At 49.5% G+C, this 16,423-nt stretch overlaps 1 protein-coding gene across 1 annotated transcript in view; it reads left to right on the top strand.

Moving 5' to 3' along the window:
• The window catches only part of AMPD1 (adenosine monophosphate deaminase 1), a 1,595,039-nt gene that overhangs the window by 916,868 nt on the left and 661,748 nt on the right, over window positions 1–16,423 (top strand). The window lies entirely within an intron of this gene.

The raw sequence follows: 16,423 nt of genomic DNA, 5'->3' as shown, positions 1-16,423 counted from the left end.
CTAGTCAGCCTACACTGGAAGTCGGGTATGTTTTCAGGGGGCATCTCTAAGATGCCCTCTGGGTGTATGTTACAATAAATTGCCCACTGGCATCAATGTGCATTTGTTGTGCTGAGAAGTTTGATACCAAACTTCCCAGTTTTCAGTGTAGCCATTATGGTGCTGTGGACTTTGTGTTTGACAGAATCCCAGACCATATACTCTTATGGCTACCCTGCACTTACAATGTCTAAAGTTTTGCTTAGATACTGTAGGGGCATAGTGCTCGTGCACCTATACCCTCACCTGTGGTATAGTGCACCCTGCCTTAGGGCTGTAAGGCCTGCTAGAGGGGTGACTTACCTATGCCACAGGCAGTGTGAAGTTGGCATGGCACTCTGAAGGGAGTGCCATGTCGACTTGGTCATTTTCTCCCCACCAGCACACACAAGCTGTGAAGCAGTGTGCATGTGCTGAGTGAGTGGTCCCTAGGGTGGCATAAGACATGTTGCAGCCCTTAGAGGCCTTCCCTGGCATCAGGGCCCTTGGTACCAGGGGTACCAGTTACAAAGGACTTACCTGAGTGCCAGGGTTGTGCCAATTGTGGAGACAAAGGTACAGTTTAGGGAAAGAACACTGGTGCTGGGGCCTGGTTAGCAGGGTCCCAACACACTTTCAAATCATAACTTAGCATCAGCAAAGGCAAGAAGTCAGGGGGTAACCATGCCAAGGAGGCATTTCCTTACATTTAGGCTTGCTGAAATCGCATCACCCACACTCCCAAATATCTGAACCTACTTTGTTTCCATTCAAGTCGTACACTTGCAGGCAGGTCTTCCCTCTTTCGCACCAATCTGCCCAAAGGGCAGCCTGAACTTACAAGAGTTAGTATTCAGGCCCAATACTGCTGCAAACGTCTCTGTTTCTTCTAATAAATGTGAAATTGATCTTCATGGGTCTCTTAAATATCCCAACGCATTGTCTGCATATAAGGAGACCACCTGTATCTCATTACCCACTCAAATAACCCAAGGTTCTGATGGATACAACTACCTGTGGATTCCTCACCTCATGAATACTCCCATGGCGCCAGCATTCTACGGAAATCTTCTTACTAGTCTCTGCACGTCGACGAGGACGTCACTGTCTCGCACGCGACGCCGTCTGACGTCATACAGGCAATAAGAGGTCCTCGACGACGTGCGGACGTCAGTTCCCTTTTTTCCGTGCATTCGAAACGGTTATCTTCGAGGGAGCAACTGTTACTCTTGCGGTTACAGTGTATATCTTGCTGCGTACTCTTTCTCTGTGGAAATAATGTCGCAGAGAAAGTCTGGATTTAAGCCTTGTCGTGAGTGTGGAGGCAAGATGTCGGTGACGGATCCTCATTCCGATTGCCTTTGGTGTTTGAGCTCCGACCACGACGTCTCGACTTGTGATTCGTGTCAGCACATGAATCCGAAGGCCATTAAAGAACGCGAGGCGAAGCTGTTTATGGCCAAGTCAAAGGTGAAGCATCACAAGTAAAAGTCTTCTCCAAGACATCGGCGTCATCGAGACTCCCGGCGCCGTAGAGAATCTCGTCGTCATTCAAGGGAGGCTCGTTCCAGGTCTCCGGATCGGCGCCGGAGGACATGGGAGGTCAGCCCCACGGTGACACCGCATCCTTCGACGCCGTTGCTCTCTCCGACGTCTCCAACTTCGCCTGGACAGGCGTCGGTGATTGAGGTATTGGAGCCTCAGGTGTTTTCTCCGGCGCAGACGCCGAGGCCGGCGTCGGGGTCGCCTCCGAGTCAGGCACACCCCAGTATCCGGCTTTTCCCACCCCTGGAGCCGATAGTTCCGCATTCTTGAATGCGATGTATGCCATCTTCCAACAGATGGCTCCAGGGGGTGCTCCGGCTGGGCCTTTGGCCTTTTCTTTGGGTGATCCTGCGCCTCTTCGGCCGGCACCCTTTATGCCCTTTCTCCCGTTTGGGAACGTGGGCTCGGCGCCAGTGTCGGCGCCGGTGGCCGCTCCGATGGCTTCGGAGGGATTGGCCCCAGGGATTTCCATCCCGTCGACGTCGAGATTTCGGCCTGTGACTCCGGTGGGTCCATCCGTTTCATCTGCTCTTCAGTTGGCGCCGAAGTTACCTGTGGCGCCGGATGCGGCGTCGGTGGCTTCGGAAGATCGGCGCCGATCTCCGACTTCGGCGGAGGTGTTGTCGACTCCGCGGATTGAGCAACGACTGCATTCAAGGAGGCGTGCTCTCCGGGTACTAGAGGAGCAGGAGTACCAACGAGCCCTAGAGGAAGGAGAGCTAGAGGACTCGGGTGATGGGCTGCGTGGACTGGAGTCGGCCAGTGGGCTGGACACTTCCCCTGAGTGGGACCTTTCGTCCCCGGGGGAATATACCGAGGAAGCTGCTTCCTTTCATACAGTGGTACGGAAGGCAGCTAGTTTTTTGGACCTGCCTTTGCCGGTGGTGGAGGCGAAACAAAACCTTTTGACAGAGGTGTTGCATCCGGCCTCAGCCGCGGCGGAGCCTCTATTACCTTTTAATGACGCTCTGCTGGATCCGGTTTTAGAGGTGTGGAAGAAGCCGGCATCTTCCCCTGCAGTTCACAGAGCCGTGGCCAGGAGGTATCGGACGGCTCCAACTGATCCTGGTTTCCTCTCTAGGCACCCTACGCCGGAGAGCTTGGTTGTGCAGGCCTCCTGTTCGTCCAAATCAGCGCCTGGTTCTTTCCCGACGGTGCCTGGGGACAGAGACTCAAAAAAGCTAGAGGCGCAGTCGAAGAAGATTTTTTCGTCCTGCAGTCTGGCGTTAAAAGCCACTAATGCGACCTGTATCCTGGGGAGGTATATTCATGCTCTGATGGATGACATCTCCTCTTCGTTTACAGAGCTTCCCCAGGGTCTTTTGGATCTTGTCTCTGATGCCCAGGCTGCTGCGACCCAAATTATCCAGACGGGACTGGATACCACCGACTCGGTAGCCAGAGCAATGGGCACAACTGTGGTGGAAAGGAGACAGGCCTGGCTACGTAACTCGGGCTTTTCGGCAGATGTACAGTCCACATTGTTGGATCTCCCGTTTGATGGGGACAAACTGTTTGGGGCTAAGGCTGATTCGGCCTTGGAACGTTTTAAGGAGAGCAGGGCCACGGCTAAGTCGTTGGGACTCCAAGCTCCTTCTTCCACGGCCTCTTCCAGATTCTTCAGGAGGTTTCGTGGATTTGGGCGTGGCTCTTCCTCCTCTTCCTTTCGGGGAAGATATCAGCAACCTGCCTCTTCCCACCCCTATAGATCTTTTAGGGGGAGGGGTAGGGTCCGCACCAGGGGAGCCTCTCAGCAGCACTCTGCCTCTTCCTCATCCTCTGGCGGGGTGCAGCAGGGGAAGCAGCCTTAGGCTTCCACCATTTCCCACTCACTCCTCTCCTGTAGGGGGAAGATTACAGCATTTTCTCACCAAATGGGAGACTGTTACGTCGGACACTTGGGTTCTCAGTGTTGTGGGAAAAGGCTACACCCTTCCCTTTCGGGAGTTTCCGCCCCTCATCCCGCCCCGCCCTTCGTATTGTTCACAAGAACACCTCCTGTTGCTAGAACAGGAGGTGGAAGTCCTCCTTTTAAAGGGCGCGGTGGAGTTGGTCCCGGAGCAGGAAAGGGGTCAAGGAGTTTACTCAAGGTATTTCCTGATTCCCAAGAAGGATGGTCGTTTGAGACCAATTCTGGACCTGAGGATCTTGAATTGGTTCCTCAAGCGGGAAAAGTTCAAGATGCTGACCCTAGCACAGGTGCTTTTGGCGTTGAACATGGAAGACTGGATGGTGTCTGTCGACTTGCAAGATGCTTACTTTCATATCCCGATACTCAAGTCACACAGGAAGTATCTCCGGTTTGTGGTGGGATCGCAACACTACCAGTTTGCGGTCCTTCCGTTTGGTCTTACTTCAGCACCTCGAGTCTTCACGAAGGTGATGTCGGTGGTTGCGGCAGAGCTCAGAAGGAAGGGGATAGCAGTATTCCCTTACTTGGACGATTGGTTGATCAAAGCCAAGTCCCCGGAGCTTGTGTTGCGTCATCTGCAGTCAACAACCCAGTTGTTGTTCGACCTGGGCTTTTCGGTGAACGAGCCCAAATCTCACCTGGAGCCCTCTCAGCGCCTCCTGTTCATAGGGGCAGTACTGGATACGACATTGGGTCGGGCCTTTCCTCCGCCTCAGCGGATTCAAGATATTCAGGATTTGGTTCCAATGTTTCGAAACGGAGCGGTAGTTCCAGTCCTCAAGGTCCTTCGTCTGCTCGGTCTTTTTGCCTCCTGCATTCTGTTGGTCACGCATGCTCGCTGGCACATGAGGGCTCTTCAGTGGTGCCTCCGAAGGCAGTGGTCTCAACACAGAGGGGATCTAGAGGGTACTGTCAAGATCTCCAGAGATGCTGCTGTGGATTTGAAGTGGTGGATTGCAAGCAACAATCTTTCACAAGGAAAACCGTTCCAGCAGTCGCCACCAGTGGCCACAGTCATAACGGATGCTTCCACTCTAGGGTGGGGAGCTCATCTGGGGGATCTGGAGATCAAAGGTCTTTGGTCTCCAGAGGAACAGATTTTTCACATCAATCTGTTAGAGTTACGGGCTGTACGTCTGGCTCTCAAGGCCTTCCTCCCTTCCCTTCGTGGTCAGTCGGTACAGGTCCTAACGGACAATACTACCACGATGTGGTACATAAACAAGCAGGGAGGAGTGGGGTCGTACCTTCTCTGCAGAGAAGCTCTTCGACTATGGTCCTGGGCAAAGGACCATCGGATTTGCTTGATAGCAAACCATCTGGCCGGAGTCTTGAACGTGCGTGCGGACAGTCTCAGTCGCCACTTCTCGGCAGACCACGAGTGGCGTCTCCATCCAGATCAAGTCCGTTTAATCTTCCAGAAGTGGGGGTTTCCTCAGGTAGATCTGTTCGCCACTCGAGAGAACGCGCATTGTCCGTTGTTCTGCAGCCTTCAGTATCCGATGCAGGAAGCATTGGGGGACGCGTTTCAAATGACCTGGTGCGGCCAGTTGCTTTACGCGTTTCCTCCCATACCCTTGATTCCTCGAGTATTGAGGAAGATTCACCAAGACCGGGCTCTAGTAATCGTAATAGCTCCGGATTGGCCAAGGAGGGTGTGGTACTCCGACCTTCTCCAACTCTCAACGTGCCCGCCGCTCCGTCTCCCTTTCAGGGCAGACCTCCTCTCGCAGTCGCAGGGGCAGGTTCTACACCCCAACCTCCAGAGTCTGCACCTACATGCCTGGAGATTGAACGGGGCAACCTGAGTTCCTTCTCTCTCCCGCCTGAGGTAGTGGATGTTATATTAGCGGCCAGGCGACACTCCACTAAATCTATCTACGCTAATAGGTGGTCTAAATTTGTTGCGTGGTGTGGAGAGAGGCAGATTGATCCTTTACAAGCTCATCTATCGGACGTTTTGTCTTTTGCTCTATCTCTGGCGCAGAAAGGTTGTGCAGTGGCTACCATTAAAGGTTATTTATCGGCCTTGTCAGCCTTCATATGTCTTCCAGACCAACCATCTTTATTTAAATCCCCTATTGTTATCAGATTCTTGAAAGGTCTTCTAAATCAATATCCTCCAAAGCCATTCGTTATGCCGCAATGGGATTTGTCCTTAGTCCTGACTTTCCTTATGGGGTCCCCTTTTGAACCTATGCATTCTTGCCCCTTAAGGTATTTGTTTTTAAAAACAGTCTTCCTGATAGCTATAACATCAGCAAGGAGAGTGAGTGAGTTGCAGGCCTTATCAGTAAAACCCCCTTATACAACTTTTTATGGGGATAAGGTGGTGTTGAGGACCAAGGCTGCTTTCCTCCCGAAGGTTGTTTCACCCTTCCATTTGGCTCAGGCAATTACTTTGTCCACGTTCTATCCTCCGCCTCATCCTTCCAAAGAGGAAGAAAGACTGCACCGTCTGGATCCAAAGAGAGCGTTGAGCTTCTTTATCAATAGAACAAAGGATTTCAGGCTGGAGGATCAGCTGTTTATTGGATACGTGGGCAAGAGGAGAGGAAAGGCAGTCCACAAGAGAACACTATCCAGGTGGGTTGTTCTTTGCATTAAAATATGTTACTCTTTGGCAAAGAAGGATCCTCCTGAGGGCATTAGAGCTCATTCCACCAGAGCTAAGTCGGCCACTTCGGCCTTAGCCAGAGGTGTTCCTGTGGTCGACATCTGCAAGGCCGCAACTTGGTCGTCCCTTCACACTTTTGCAAAACATTACTGTTTAGATTCTGAGGTTAGAAGGGACGGCCATTTTGCACGGTCAGTGCTGCAGGATTTCTTGGTTTGACCATTTAGGCACCCACCGCCGGGCGTGGTACTGCTTTGGGACTCTATTCATGAGGTGAGGAATCCACAGGTAGTTGTATCCATCAGAAGAACGAGTTACTTACCTTCGGTAACGACTTTTCTGGTGGATACATTAGCTACCTGTGGATTCCTCACGGTCCCACCCGCCTCCCCGTTGCCTTTATGGTCTTGCCAAGTAATCCTTGAGTGCGCTCCTCTTGATCTTTGAGGGTGCAATAGATGTATATATATAATATATTTATATATATATATATATGGGTATATGTGTATATATCTTTATGTATATACTTGGTGTGTGTATATATTTTCAAAAAGAAAGAGTTTTATATATATATATATATATATATATATATATGGACATAAAAAAGATTTACAGTTATTCATACAATGTGGTGTATTTTTACAATATAATGGATGTTGCTTTGTTCTTTCATTGCATTGCCTGGTTGTTCTCATGCACGTAAAAAATGATTGGTACTGACGTCCGCACGTCGTCGAGGACCTCTTATTGCCTGTATGATGTCAGACGGCGTCGCGTGTGAGACAGTGACGTCCTCGTCGACGTGCAGAGACTAGTAAGAAGATTTCCGTAGAATGCTGGCGCCATGGGAGTATTCATGAGGTGAGGAATCCACAGGTAGCTAATGTATCCACCAGAAAAGTCGTTACCGAAGGTAAGTAACTCGTTCATTAGGTCCTTTCTGTAGACCACAGGTTAAAGGCTCAATCGACATCCGAACAATAGTGGCAATAGAGGGCAGCTCCCCCGGGTCCCCTTTCAAAAACCGAGTCAGATGGCTTTAGGTTCATACATAGCAACTTGATCCAGCTTACACAGATGGGGTCAAAGACCTTCAGAACAGCCCACAAGAACTGTCAATTCACTGTGTCAAAAGCACAATCCAAATCCAGGTACGCCACCACAAGTTCTTCTTCTGAAGATTCCAAAGCGTGCATAATATGTGTGAGTCACCTTATAGTATAGCCAGCATTCCTACCAGGAATAGACCCTGTCTGGTCAGCTGCAATTAGTGAGCCTATCACATCAAAAAGTCTATTCACAAGGACTTTACTTAGCAGTTTCACATCAGCGTTGAGCATCGACAATGGCCTGTAGGACGTAAGCAACTCCATATCTTTGCCCATCTTGGGGATCAGCACTAATACTTCCTCCCTCTGTGAGTGAGGGAGTTGTCCCTTCTCTGTGCCTCTATAAGCACTGCCAGGAACGTTTCCAAAAGAAGGGCAGGCATCACTTGGTAAAACTCTGTCAGTAGACAGACTGCTCCCAGTACCTGAGCATTTTTCATACTCTTCAGTGCTTCTTTAAGTTCTTCCACTTTCTTCGGGCCTCCTGATTTTCAGTCCTCTTTGATTATATGAGTTTGTAGTTCTATTTTCTTCAGTAACCAGGCTATTATTCATCCAGCCCTGTTCCATTCTTTGAACAGCTTCTGTCTATACTGCATAAGTGTATATTTATCTAACCTTGTTCAGATGTCCTCTGTCTGTCACATAATGGCCACCTTCTCTCTGGAGGCAGATAGCTCTATCATTATCAGTTGCTCCATTAGTGTCTGTGGAGTGTCTAGGTCGGTCAGAGAGCCCTCTAATTGCTGCTTTCCCCCAACTTTTGTGTGTCAAACACTCCTCTTCAAATCAAACTTATGTGCTTCCCACTCTCTAACTCTGCTCTCATTGGACTTGTGATTGAGTGTAAAGAATTGAGTGGTACATTCATGTTCTTTCATGTATTCCACAAAGGCCCCATCCGTCTGTGTCTCAGTGCACATTGACTAGAAAGGTATGCGTAGCGTGGCACAGGACTCCCTCTGGGTAATACTCAATTGTGCATGGTCAGAAAAGAACCTATTTAGGTAGGCCGGGTGTTCAAACACTGCCTTGTCCCATCTACGGCCTAACACATTTTCTAACCATCTATGCCCCCCTTGCACACTTGAGAAGTTGGAGTTCATTTTATCCTATTGGTCATAAAATCTCCAAATGTCCACTTGTTCTAAATCTGTGATACCTTCAGTGAATGCTGCCTCCATACTAGGCTTCTTCCCAGCTCGATAGGGAAGTTGTTACATTCTCTAATTCAGGACACAGCTAAAGCTCCCAGACCATATTGTGCTGCAGCTCATTTAAGGGGAGAAAATGTTGTTGTCTACATTAGTGGCATATATATTTAGCAAACAGGTGTCATAGCCCTCAAACAGAACCACCACTTTTACATATCTCAGTTGGTCTACATCCGTCTCTTGGGGCCGTAAAGGGGTGCCTGCTTCTATCCATCTTATTACTAACCTTGCATAGTTCAAGCATGTGCCTGCAATTGTGAGTCCCCTCCATTTTGTATCTAGTGTGTCCACACAGATGTGTTTCCTGTAGAGTCGCATTCTGGACTTTGTAGCTCCTGAGATAGGAATGTACCCTATGTCTATTAGATCAGCTATTAGCTATTAAGTCCTCTCACATTACACTTTATTATTGTTCTCTGCATAGTGTGCATTCGTAAAGCAGGTAAGGGTTTACCCAGAAAACCTCTCCTGCAGCTTTGTTTTTCGTGTTTGTTCCCATCACATGTTCCTATCTGCTCATAGTTAAACTCCGCTTGTGTAGCATACACAAACGCTCATCATGTGTGAACAAGTGAACATCAACTTTTCAGAAGACATTCCCATCCCAACCCTTTCCATAGGCCGGACACATGGACCTTCTACTGCTGGTACATCAACAAGGCCTTCAAGTGGCCATGCACTAGACCCACTCTTCCCCTTAAAGGTTAGTCCATCCCTCAAATAAATTGAAATTATCTACCAATCTGCAGGTGGATTCTATTTGGTTAAGGGCCCACTCACTACAAAGAGGACTCCCGCCAGACTGAGGCCGTCTGCTTGGTAACCCCAACAAGAGGGAAGCCTGGAGAGACCACCTTTGTCGTCTTACCCTCCAAAAATGGGGCTTTGGATGCTTCAATCTTTTCCCTCTAGACTCAGCTCCGAAAAATTTTTCAATCTTGGACAACGCCCATAACTTTGATCACATTTAACATATCTTTGTGCATCCTATTTGTCCCATAACAAAAACATTAAGCCTAGTTTTATCAATTTCTGCACCATTTCCGGATTTACAGTTCTCGGTCTCAGGGTCAGGTCCTCTTGTGCTATTATCAAGCTCCACCATCTCCCAATCCAATTGTTTCATCCCCCATGTTAGAACCCATGGCCTGTGTGTGAACTATCAAGGTCTAAGACATCAACATGAGCTGCTCTCCTCTTCTCACCCCATGGTACTATTTGGATGATCACGCTAGTTTGTTTCTGCTCCCACGTGAAAGTTGTTGTCTCTGTCAATTTCTGCCTCTTTAGTCTGAGCGCCCCCTTTAAGGACAAGTGACACCCTCTCACCTCCCACATTTCTACCCAAACCTGTCTTTTTAAAATATTTCTAGCCAGTTTCACACCTCATTTGGATGTTTGCAGAAGTAACATTTCCCCTGTGAAATGGCCTGCAGACAAACAAGAAATAGGAGCATATACTGAGAGTTCATCGCATTGAGCTTCTGTTTCACTGCCAGAAAGGATATTTTCTGTAATTGTGCTTTCCTGGTGTAATCTGGATACACTGTGATAGAGTGATTTACAAAAGTCAGTTTCTTGGCTAACCTGGCTGCTCTGAGTATGCAGTCTATATCTCTATGGTTCAGTATGCAGACTATCAGCGCTGAAAGAGGTGCTCCCCAGCAGCGGCCTGCCCACCACTTCTCTATGAACTCTTTCCAACACAAACAGTTTCAACAATTCCTGTGTCTCATCTCTCTCTTTATTCATTCTTCAGTTAATTTTTCCATGGCCTCCTCTCCTTCTGGAAGCTGAGGAAGTGCAGTTTATAACAATGGGAACAATTGTTTCAGAGTCCTCCACGCTAATTTCTAATGAGTTTGTCAGGGTCATCAGCTTGGCTAACTGCTGTATCTGATAGAGACTTCTAGTTGCAGATTCCTTACCTTTAAATTTCCCCAGCCGTCAGACTGGATCTAGAGAGCTTTTCTACGAGCAGTGCCCCTGTGCGTTGTTAGGTGGCGTAGTTCGACTCCGCGGGCGTCGTTGCCTTAATGATCACCTGGATGATGTCACAGTCATATGTAGGTGCCACCCTGGTGTGCTAACATCAGTTCTTTTCTTTCCGCGACAGCCTACACGCAGATCCAGAGAAGAGCTACCCCAGTCATTTTTTGACTAACTGCAACATTTTGTCAAATTCGTTTTGGACGAGTTTAGATGCGTCATGGGATGTCCCGTAAGACTGGATCTAAGCCCTGCGACTCCTGTCACTGCATGATGTCGGTGACGGATCCGCACCTCATGTGTCTCTGGTTTTTGGAGCGCAACCACGACCCGAAGTCATGCTCCGAGTGTCGGGCCATGAACCTGAAAGCTTTGAAGGAGCAGTCCCTGAAGCTCATGGCGTCTCGACTCTGCATTGTTCCTGGTCCCATTTGAGAGGAAGTTCAGGAGACAGGTCGCGGAGTCACCACCATTCTTCTTTGTCCAAGTCATCTGGACATTCTGGTGAGAAGAAGAAGGTGAAGAAGGCAAAACGTTCATTGACTTTGCTCCGTCGCTCGCATGATGTGTTGCGGGAAGAGCGTCAATGCTCTAGGCCTCTGTCTTCGGAGTCTCAGTCTTGGTCCGCTCTATGCTTCCCTGAATTTTCGGGAGCCGGGGCTACCCCTGCCCAACTAAAGGAGTCCTTTGAGGCTGTGCACCTCATATTTCGGCAGCCCGACCCATCCTCAATGCCTTCGGGCCCAGGTGAGACAGTGAGGGCCCCCTCGGGATCAAAGTCGGCAACTTCGGTCCCGACTCTGGAGGGCACCTCAGGATCCTGCTTACAGATCCATCTCAATGCTGGTTGTGCCAACACGACGTTCCCCAGCATTGGGTCAGACGTCGACGCGCCCGGTGCCCATTGGGCCCACATTCGACATCGTCCCTCTACTCATTCCCAACGACCCAGAGCCAGAATGAAAACGCTCAATGCCGATTCTGTTTTCCATGGGCTCTGCTGTGCCCAGGGTTGATCCTGAACCCTAATACTATGGGTATGGACACAGGGATAGTGTAGAGGGGTCGCTAAACCCTCCACAAGACCAGCTTGAACTTGAAGTGGACTGGGTACAGGATTTGGGTGATGCCATTTGGTTGGACACCTCCCCTGACACTGGCATGTTCTCTCCCCGTACCATGGCTACGGAGGAGGGAGCGTCTTATTCTATAGTGGTGAGCAAGGCAACTGAGGTTTTGAAGCTCGAGTTTCCTTCTGTGGAGGTCAGGCCTAACCTCCTGACCAAAGTGCTTCAGCCTGGGACCTCCAACTCGGAATCCCTTCTTCACTTACGGACGTCCTACTGGGAACCTGGTCCAAACCCAGCAAAGGGGCTCCTGTGAATAGGACAATTGTCCGCCGCCATTGGCCGCACCGAATGACCCAAATTTCCTTACCCAACACACTACGCTTGAGTGCCTTGTCATCCAGGCTTCTTCATCCTCTGGAGCATTCCCTACCGCTCCCACGGACAGGGAATCAAAAAGACTGTGCAACTTCGAGAAGAAGATGTTTTCTTCTGCCAGTTTAGCGCTGTGGTCTGTTGGCCTTTTGGGCCGTTATTCCCATTCTCTCTGGGATACGGTCGCGCAAGTGCTGCCCCAAGTTAAGGAAGAGACCTGGAACGTTCTCTCCCAAGCTATGAAAGATGGGAGAGATGCAGCCAAGTTCATGAACTGTTGTTAAATGGAAATAACTGACTCAATAGGCAGATCGGTTGCATCGACAGTTGCACTGAGATGCCATGCCCGGTTAAGGATGCCTGGCTTTTGGAGGGATGTCCAGCAATCTTTGATGGACATGCTCTTTGCTGGCACTCGTCTCTTCGGAGACAAGGCAGGCTCAGCGCTTGAGCACTTTTAGGATTCCTGGGCTACAGCTCGGTCCCTTGGCCTCCCTCAGTCTGCCTCTCGCTAATTTCATGGCTTTGGAGGGGGCACCCAACTGTGTCCATTTCCATTTCCACCGGGCCACCGACCTGCGCATGCTGAACAGCCTCTGTGCAGACCCGGGATCTACCAACCCCGTGGATCAGGGAGTCAGCAGGCCACCCAGTCCACCCTCGCCCCCTACTCTGCCTCAAAACCTTCTTAGTACGTTGGGACATCCGGGACCAGTTGGCGGAAGAATTTGCCATCATCTGCACCACTGAGAATCCATAACCATGGACAGGTGGGTTCTACAGATCGTCTGAAAGGGTGACTCCCTCCCCTCTGAGACTTCTCCTCCAGCCATGCCACCATCATTCGATCACCTGTCCGAGGATCATTTGGCATTTTTCCATGAGGAAGTCAAGGATCACCTGTCCAAGGGAGCCATAGAGAGGATCTCTTTGCCTGAAATAGGTCATGGTTGCTTTTCCCGCTACTTTCTGGTGCCCAAAAAGAACAAGGGTCTTCGCCCTATCCTAGACCTGCGGTCCCTCAATCTCTTCCTCAAGAAGGAGAAGTTCAAGATGTTAACCCTGGCTCAGGTCCTTTCTGCTGTGGACCCTGGAGACTGGATGGCTGCGTTGGATTTTCAGGACAACTATTCCATATTCCTGTCCTGCCGGCCCACAGACGTTACCTACGATTTGTGGTAGGTCATGAGCACTTCAGTTCACCGTGCTCCCCTTTGGCCTTACCAGTACCCCTCGGGTGTTTATGAAACAGATGGTAGTGGGTGCAGCTCATCTGCGCAGGTTAGGGGGTCCCAGTCTTCCCCCACCTCGACGTCTGGCTGTTGAAGGTGGGCACGCCCCAGAAAGTTGTCTTCCACCTCCAGACTACGGCAAACCTCCTGCATTCACTGGGGTTCACTATCAACATGCCGAAGTCACACCTGACTCCCTCTCAGATGCTCCCTTTTATTGCAGCTGTTCTGGACACAGTGCAGTTTCGGGCATATCCTCCCAAAAAGTGAGTCCAAGATATTCAGGCTATGATACCTATGTTTCAGCCTCTAGCCTGGATTTTTGTGAGCATGATGCTATGGCTGCTGGGCTTCATGGCCTCCTGCATTCTGCTGGTCCAACAAGCCAGATAGCATATGCGGGCTCTGCAGTGGGACCTGAAGTTCCAGTGGGTGCAGCATCAGGGGAATCTCTCCGACATGGTTCAGATCTCAGAGGGAACTGCGAAAGGCCTCCAGTGGTGGTTGTCAAATCCAGATTGGATCAATGGCAGATCCCTCTCCCTTCCCCAACCAGCTCTCACAGTAGTGACAGATGCATCACCCCTGGGATGGGGTGGCCATCTGGGAGAGGCGGGGATCAGAGGCCTCTTGTCCGGGCTCCACCTCAACCTTTTTGAGCTCCCGACGATCTTACTTGCATTGAAAGCATTCCTTCCCTCTCTCAAAGGGAAAGTGGTGCAGGTGTTCACTGACAACACTACCGCCATGTGGTATTACAACAAGTAGGGCAGAGTGGGGTTGTGGACCCTTTGTCAAGAGGCTCTTCACTTCTGGACATTGCTGGAACACCCGGGCATTTCCCTGGTGGATAAACATCTGGCGGGCTCTCTGAATGCCAGAGCAGACAAACTCAGCTGTTGATGCGTAGTCGATCACGAATGGCGTCTCCATTCGGAGGTGGCACAAGGCCTCCTTCAGCAGTGGGGAGAGCCTTGGTTAGATATGTTTGCCTTCGCAGAGAACACGCAATGTCAGCTGTTTTGCACGTTGGAGTTTCCAAGATGGCACTTGCTTGGCTGCGCTTTTCGTCATGAGTGGAACTCAGGCCTCCTGTACGCCTTCCCGCCAATACCACTTCTGCCCAGAGTTCTGAAGAAGATCAGGCAAGACCGGGCCCAAGTAATCTTGGTAGCTCCAGACTGGGCACAAAGAGTCTGGTATCCCGAGCTCTTGAGCATGGCCATCGATCCTCCGATCAGACTACCCCTTCAGGAGGATCTTCTGTCGCAGCAGCAGGGGAACCTGTCCACACCTTGAGTGGAGATTGAGCAGCGACAGTTGACAGCTTTTAACCTTCCACCCGAAGTCTTTAATGTCATCTTGGCAGCAAGGCGTCCCTCCACCAATATGGTATATGCCTTTTGTTGTAAGAAATTTGTGGCCTGGTGTATCAACAAATTTGTTGATCCCCTCTCTGCACCTCTCTCAGAGGTTCTCCTGTTTATTCTGTCTCTTGCCCAGCAGGGCTGTACTATGGGCACCCTCAAGGGATATTTGTCTGCCATTTCTGCCTTCTTAAGGCTACTAGACCAACCTTCTCTTTTCAAATCGCCCATTGTTGGGAGGTTTCTTAAAGGCCTCACTCATATGTTTCCTCCCTTCTCGTTCATCATGCCCCAGTGAAATTTGAACTTGGTCCTCACATACCTCATGTGCGCCACTTTCGACCCACTCAACAACTGTCCTTTATGGCACTTAAGCCTTAAAACAGATGTCTTGATTGCCATCACCTCTGCTTGCAGAGTAAGTGAGCTTCAAGCTCTTTCTTCGAAGCCACCATTCCAAGCAGTGCATCCTGACAAAGTGATGCTTCGTACCAGGGCTTCCTTTCTTCCCAAATTGGTAATGCCTTTTCATTTAGGCCAATCCATCACCTTGCCTACTTTTTACGCACCCCCACATCCCTCTCTTGAGGAGGAGAGACTCCACTGTCTGGACTCAAAAAGAGCGTTGGCATTCTATCTAGATCGTACCAAAGATTACCAGGTGGACGATCAACTCTTTGTGGGATAAATGGGTGCGAAGAAAGGGAAGGCAGTGCAGAAGAGGACCATCTCATGATGGGTCTTTCTCTGCAGCAAGATGTGCTGTGCTTTGGTGAAAATGCAACCCCCTGAGGGTTTGCGCACTCATTCTACCAGAGCAACTGCTGCTACTACAGCGTTAGCACTTGGAGTTTAGGTCCTGGCTATCTGTCAGACAACAACATGGGCGTTCTTACATACATTCACCAAGCACTATTGCCAGAACAGTCAGCTCCGCAGGGACGGTTATTTTGGCCTTTCGGTCCTGCAGTATTTTTTGGTGTGATCTTAGTTCGCAGCCCACCACCGGGGATGGTATTGTTCAGGTATCTATTCAAAGGTAAGGAATCTGCAACTAGAAGTTTCTATCAGATGTACAAGTTACTTACCTTTGGTAGCGATATATCAGGTAGAGACATATTCTAGTTGCAGATTCCTTATCGACCCGCCCATCCTCCCCGCACTGCGAACTGATTTCTAGGGACAGGTATTTCCCTCTAAGGACCCTAATTTTGGAGCACCATTCTTGGTGTTCTTCATGGCTTTGCATTACAGGCATGGAAAGTCATGAAAGTCATGAAAAGAAATTGACGTCATCACGGTTACCACGACGCCAACGTTGCTTGCGAAGTCGACCGACGACACCTATCAGCGCGCATGGGTACTACCCGAAAACAAATTCTCCAGATCCAGTCAGACGCCTGGGGAAATTCAAAGGTAAGGAATCTGCAACTAGAATATGTCTCTACCAGATATATTGTTACTGAAGGTAAGTAACTTGTACTTTAGGACTGTCAGGTTCATCTGCATCCCGTTAACATTGTCCTCCACTGCATGGACTCCTCAGAGGTTTTACGCAAGTCTGTGTCAACCTCCATGCCAGCAGTCTCAATTTTCCCCACCAGTGCCTGTCTTGAACACCAGATAACTGCAAGGATTTCTGCTTGCATTGTTTCTTCCATTGCTATCTCTTGAGTCAACAGTCTCTGGCCTCCGCCTGTCTCATGGTTCTCTATTGAAGTGGCTGTGGGGTGGTGTACTGCTTGATCATGTTGCTCTGCTGCAATTTTGTCATTTTAGGCCAGGTGTATGTAAGTAATCTTTTGCAATTACCAAATAACACATTTTTGCGATTCACTATTTGATAAGTGCAAACACAAATGTACAAATTTAGCGATTCCCATAGGATTCAAATAGACATACCTCATAAATATTAATGAGGTAGGTCTCAGTTTGCTATCAATTGGGAATCACAAAATTCACTGCAGACCACCATGTC

The sequence above is a fragment of the Pleurodeles waltl genome, chromosome 6 (assembly GCF_031143425.1).
Source record: "Pleurodeles waltl isolate 20211129_DDA chromosome 6, aPleWal1.hap1.20221129, whole genome shotgun sequence".
NCBI classification, from domain to species: domain Eukaryota; kingdom Metazoa; phylum Chordata; class Amphibia; order Caudata; family Salamandridae; genus Pleurodeles; species Pleurodeles waltl.
Note: the sequence above shows the minus strand (reverse complement) of the source record. Positions and strands in the feature narration are given on the sequence as shown.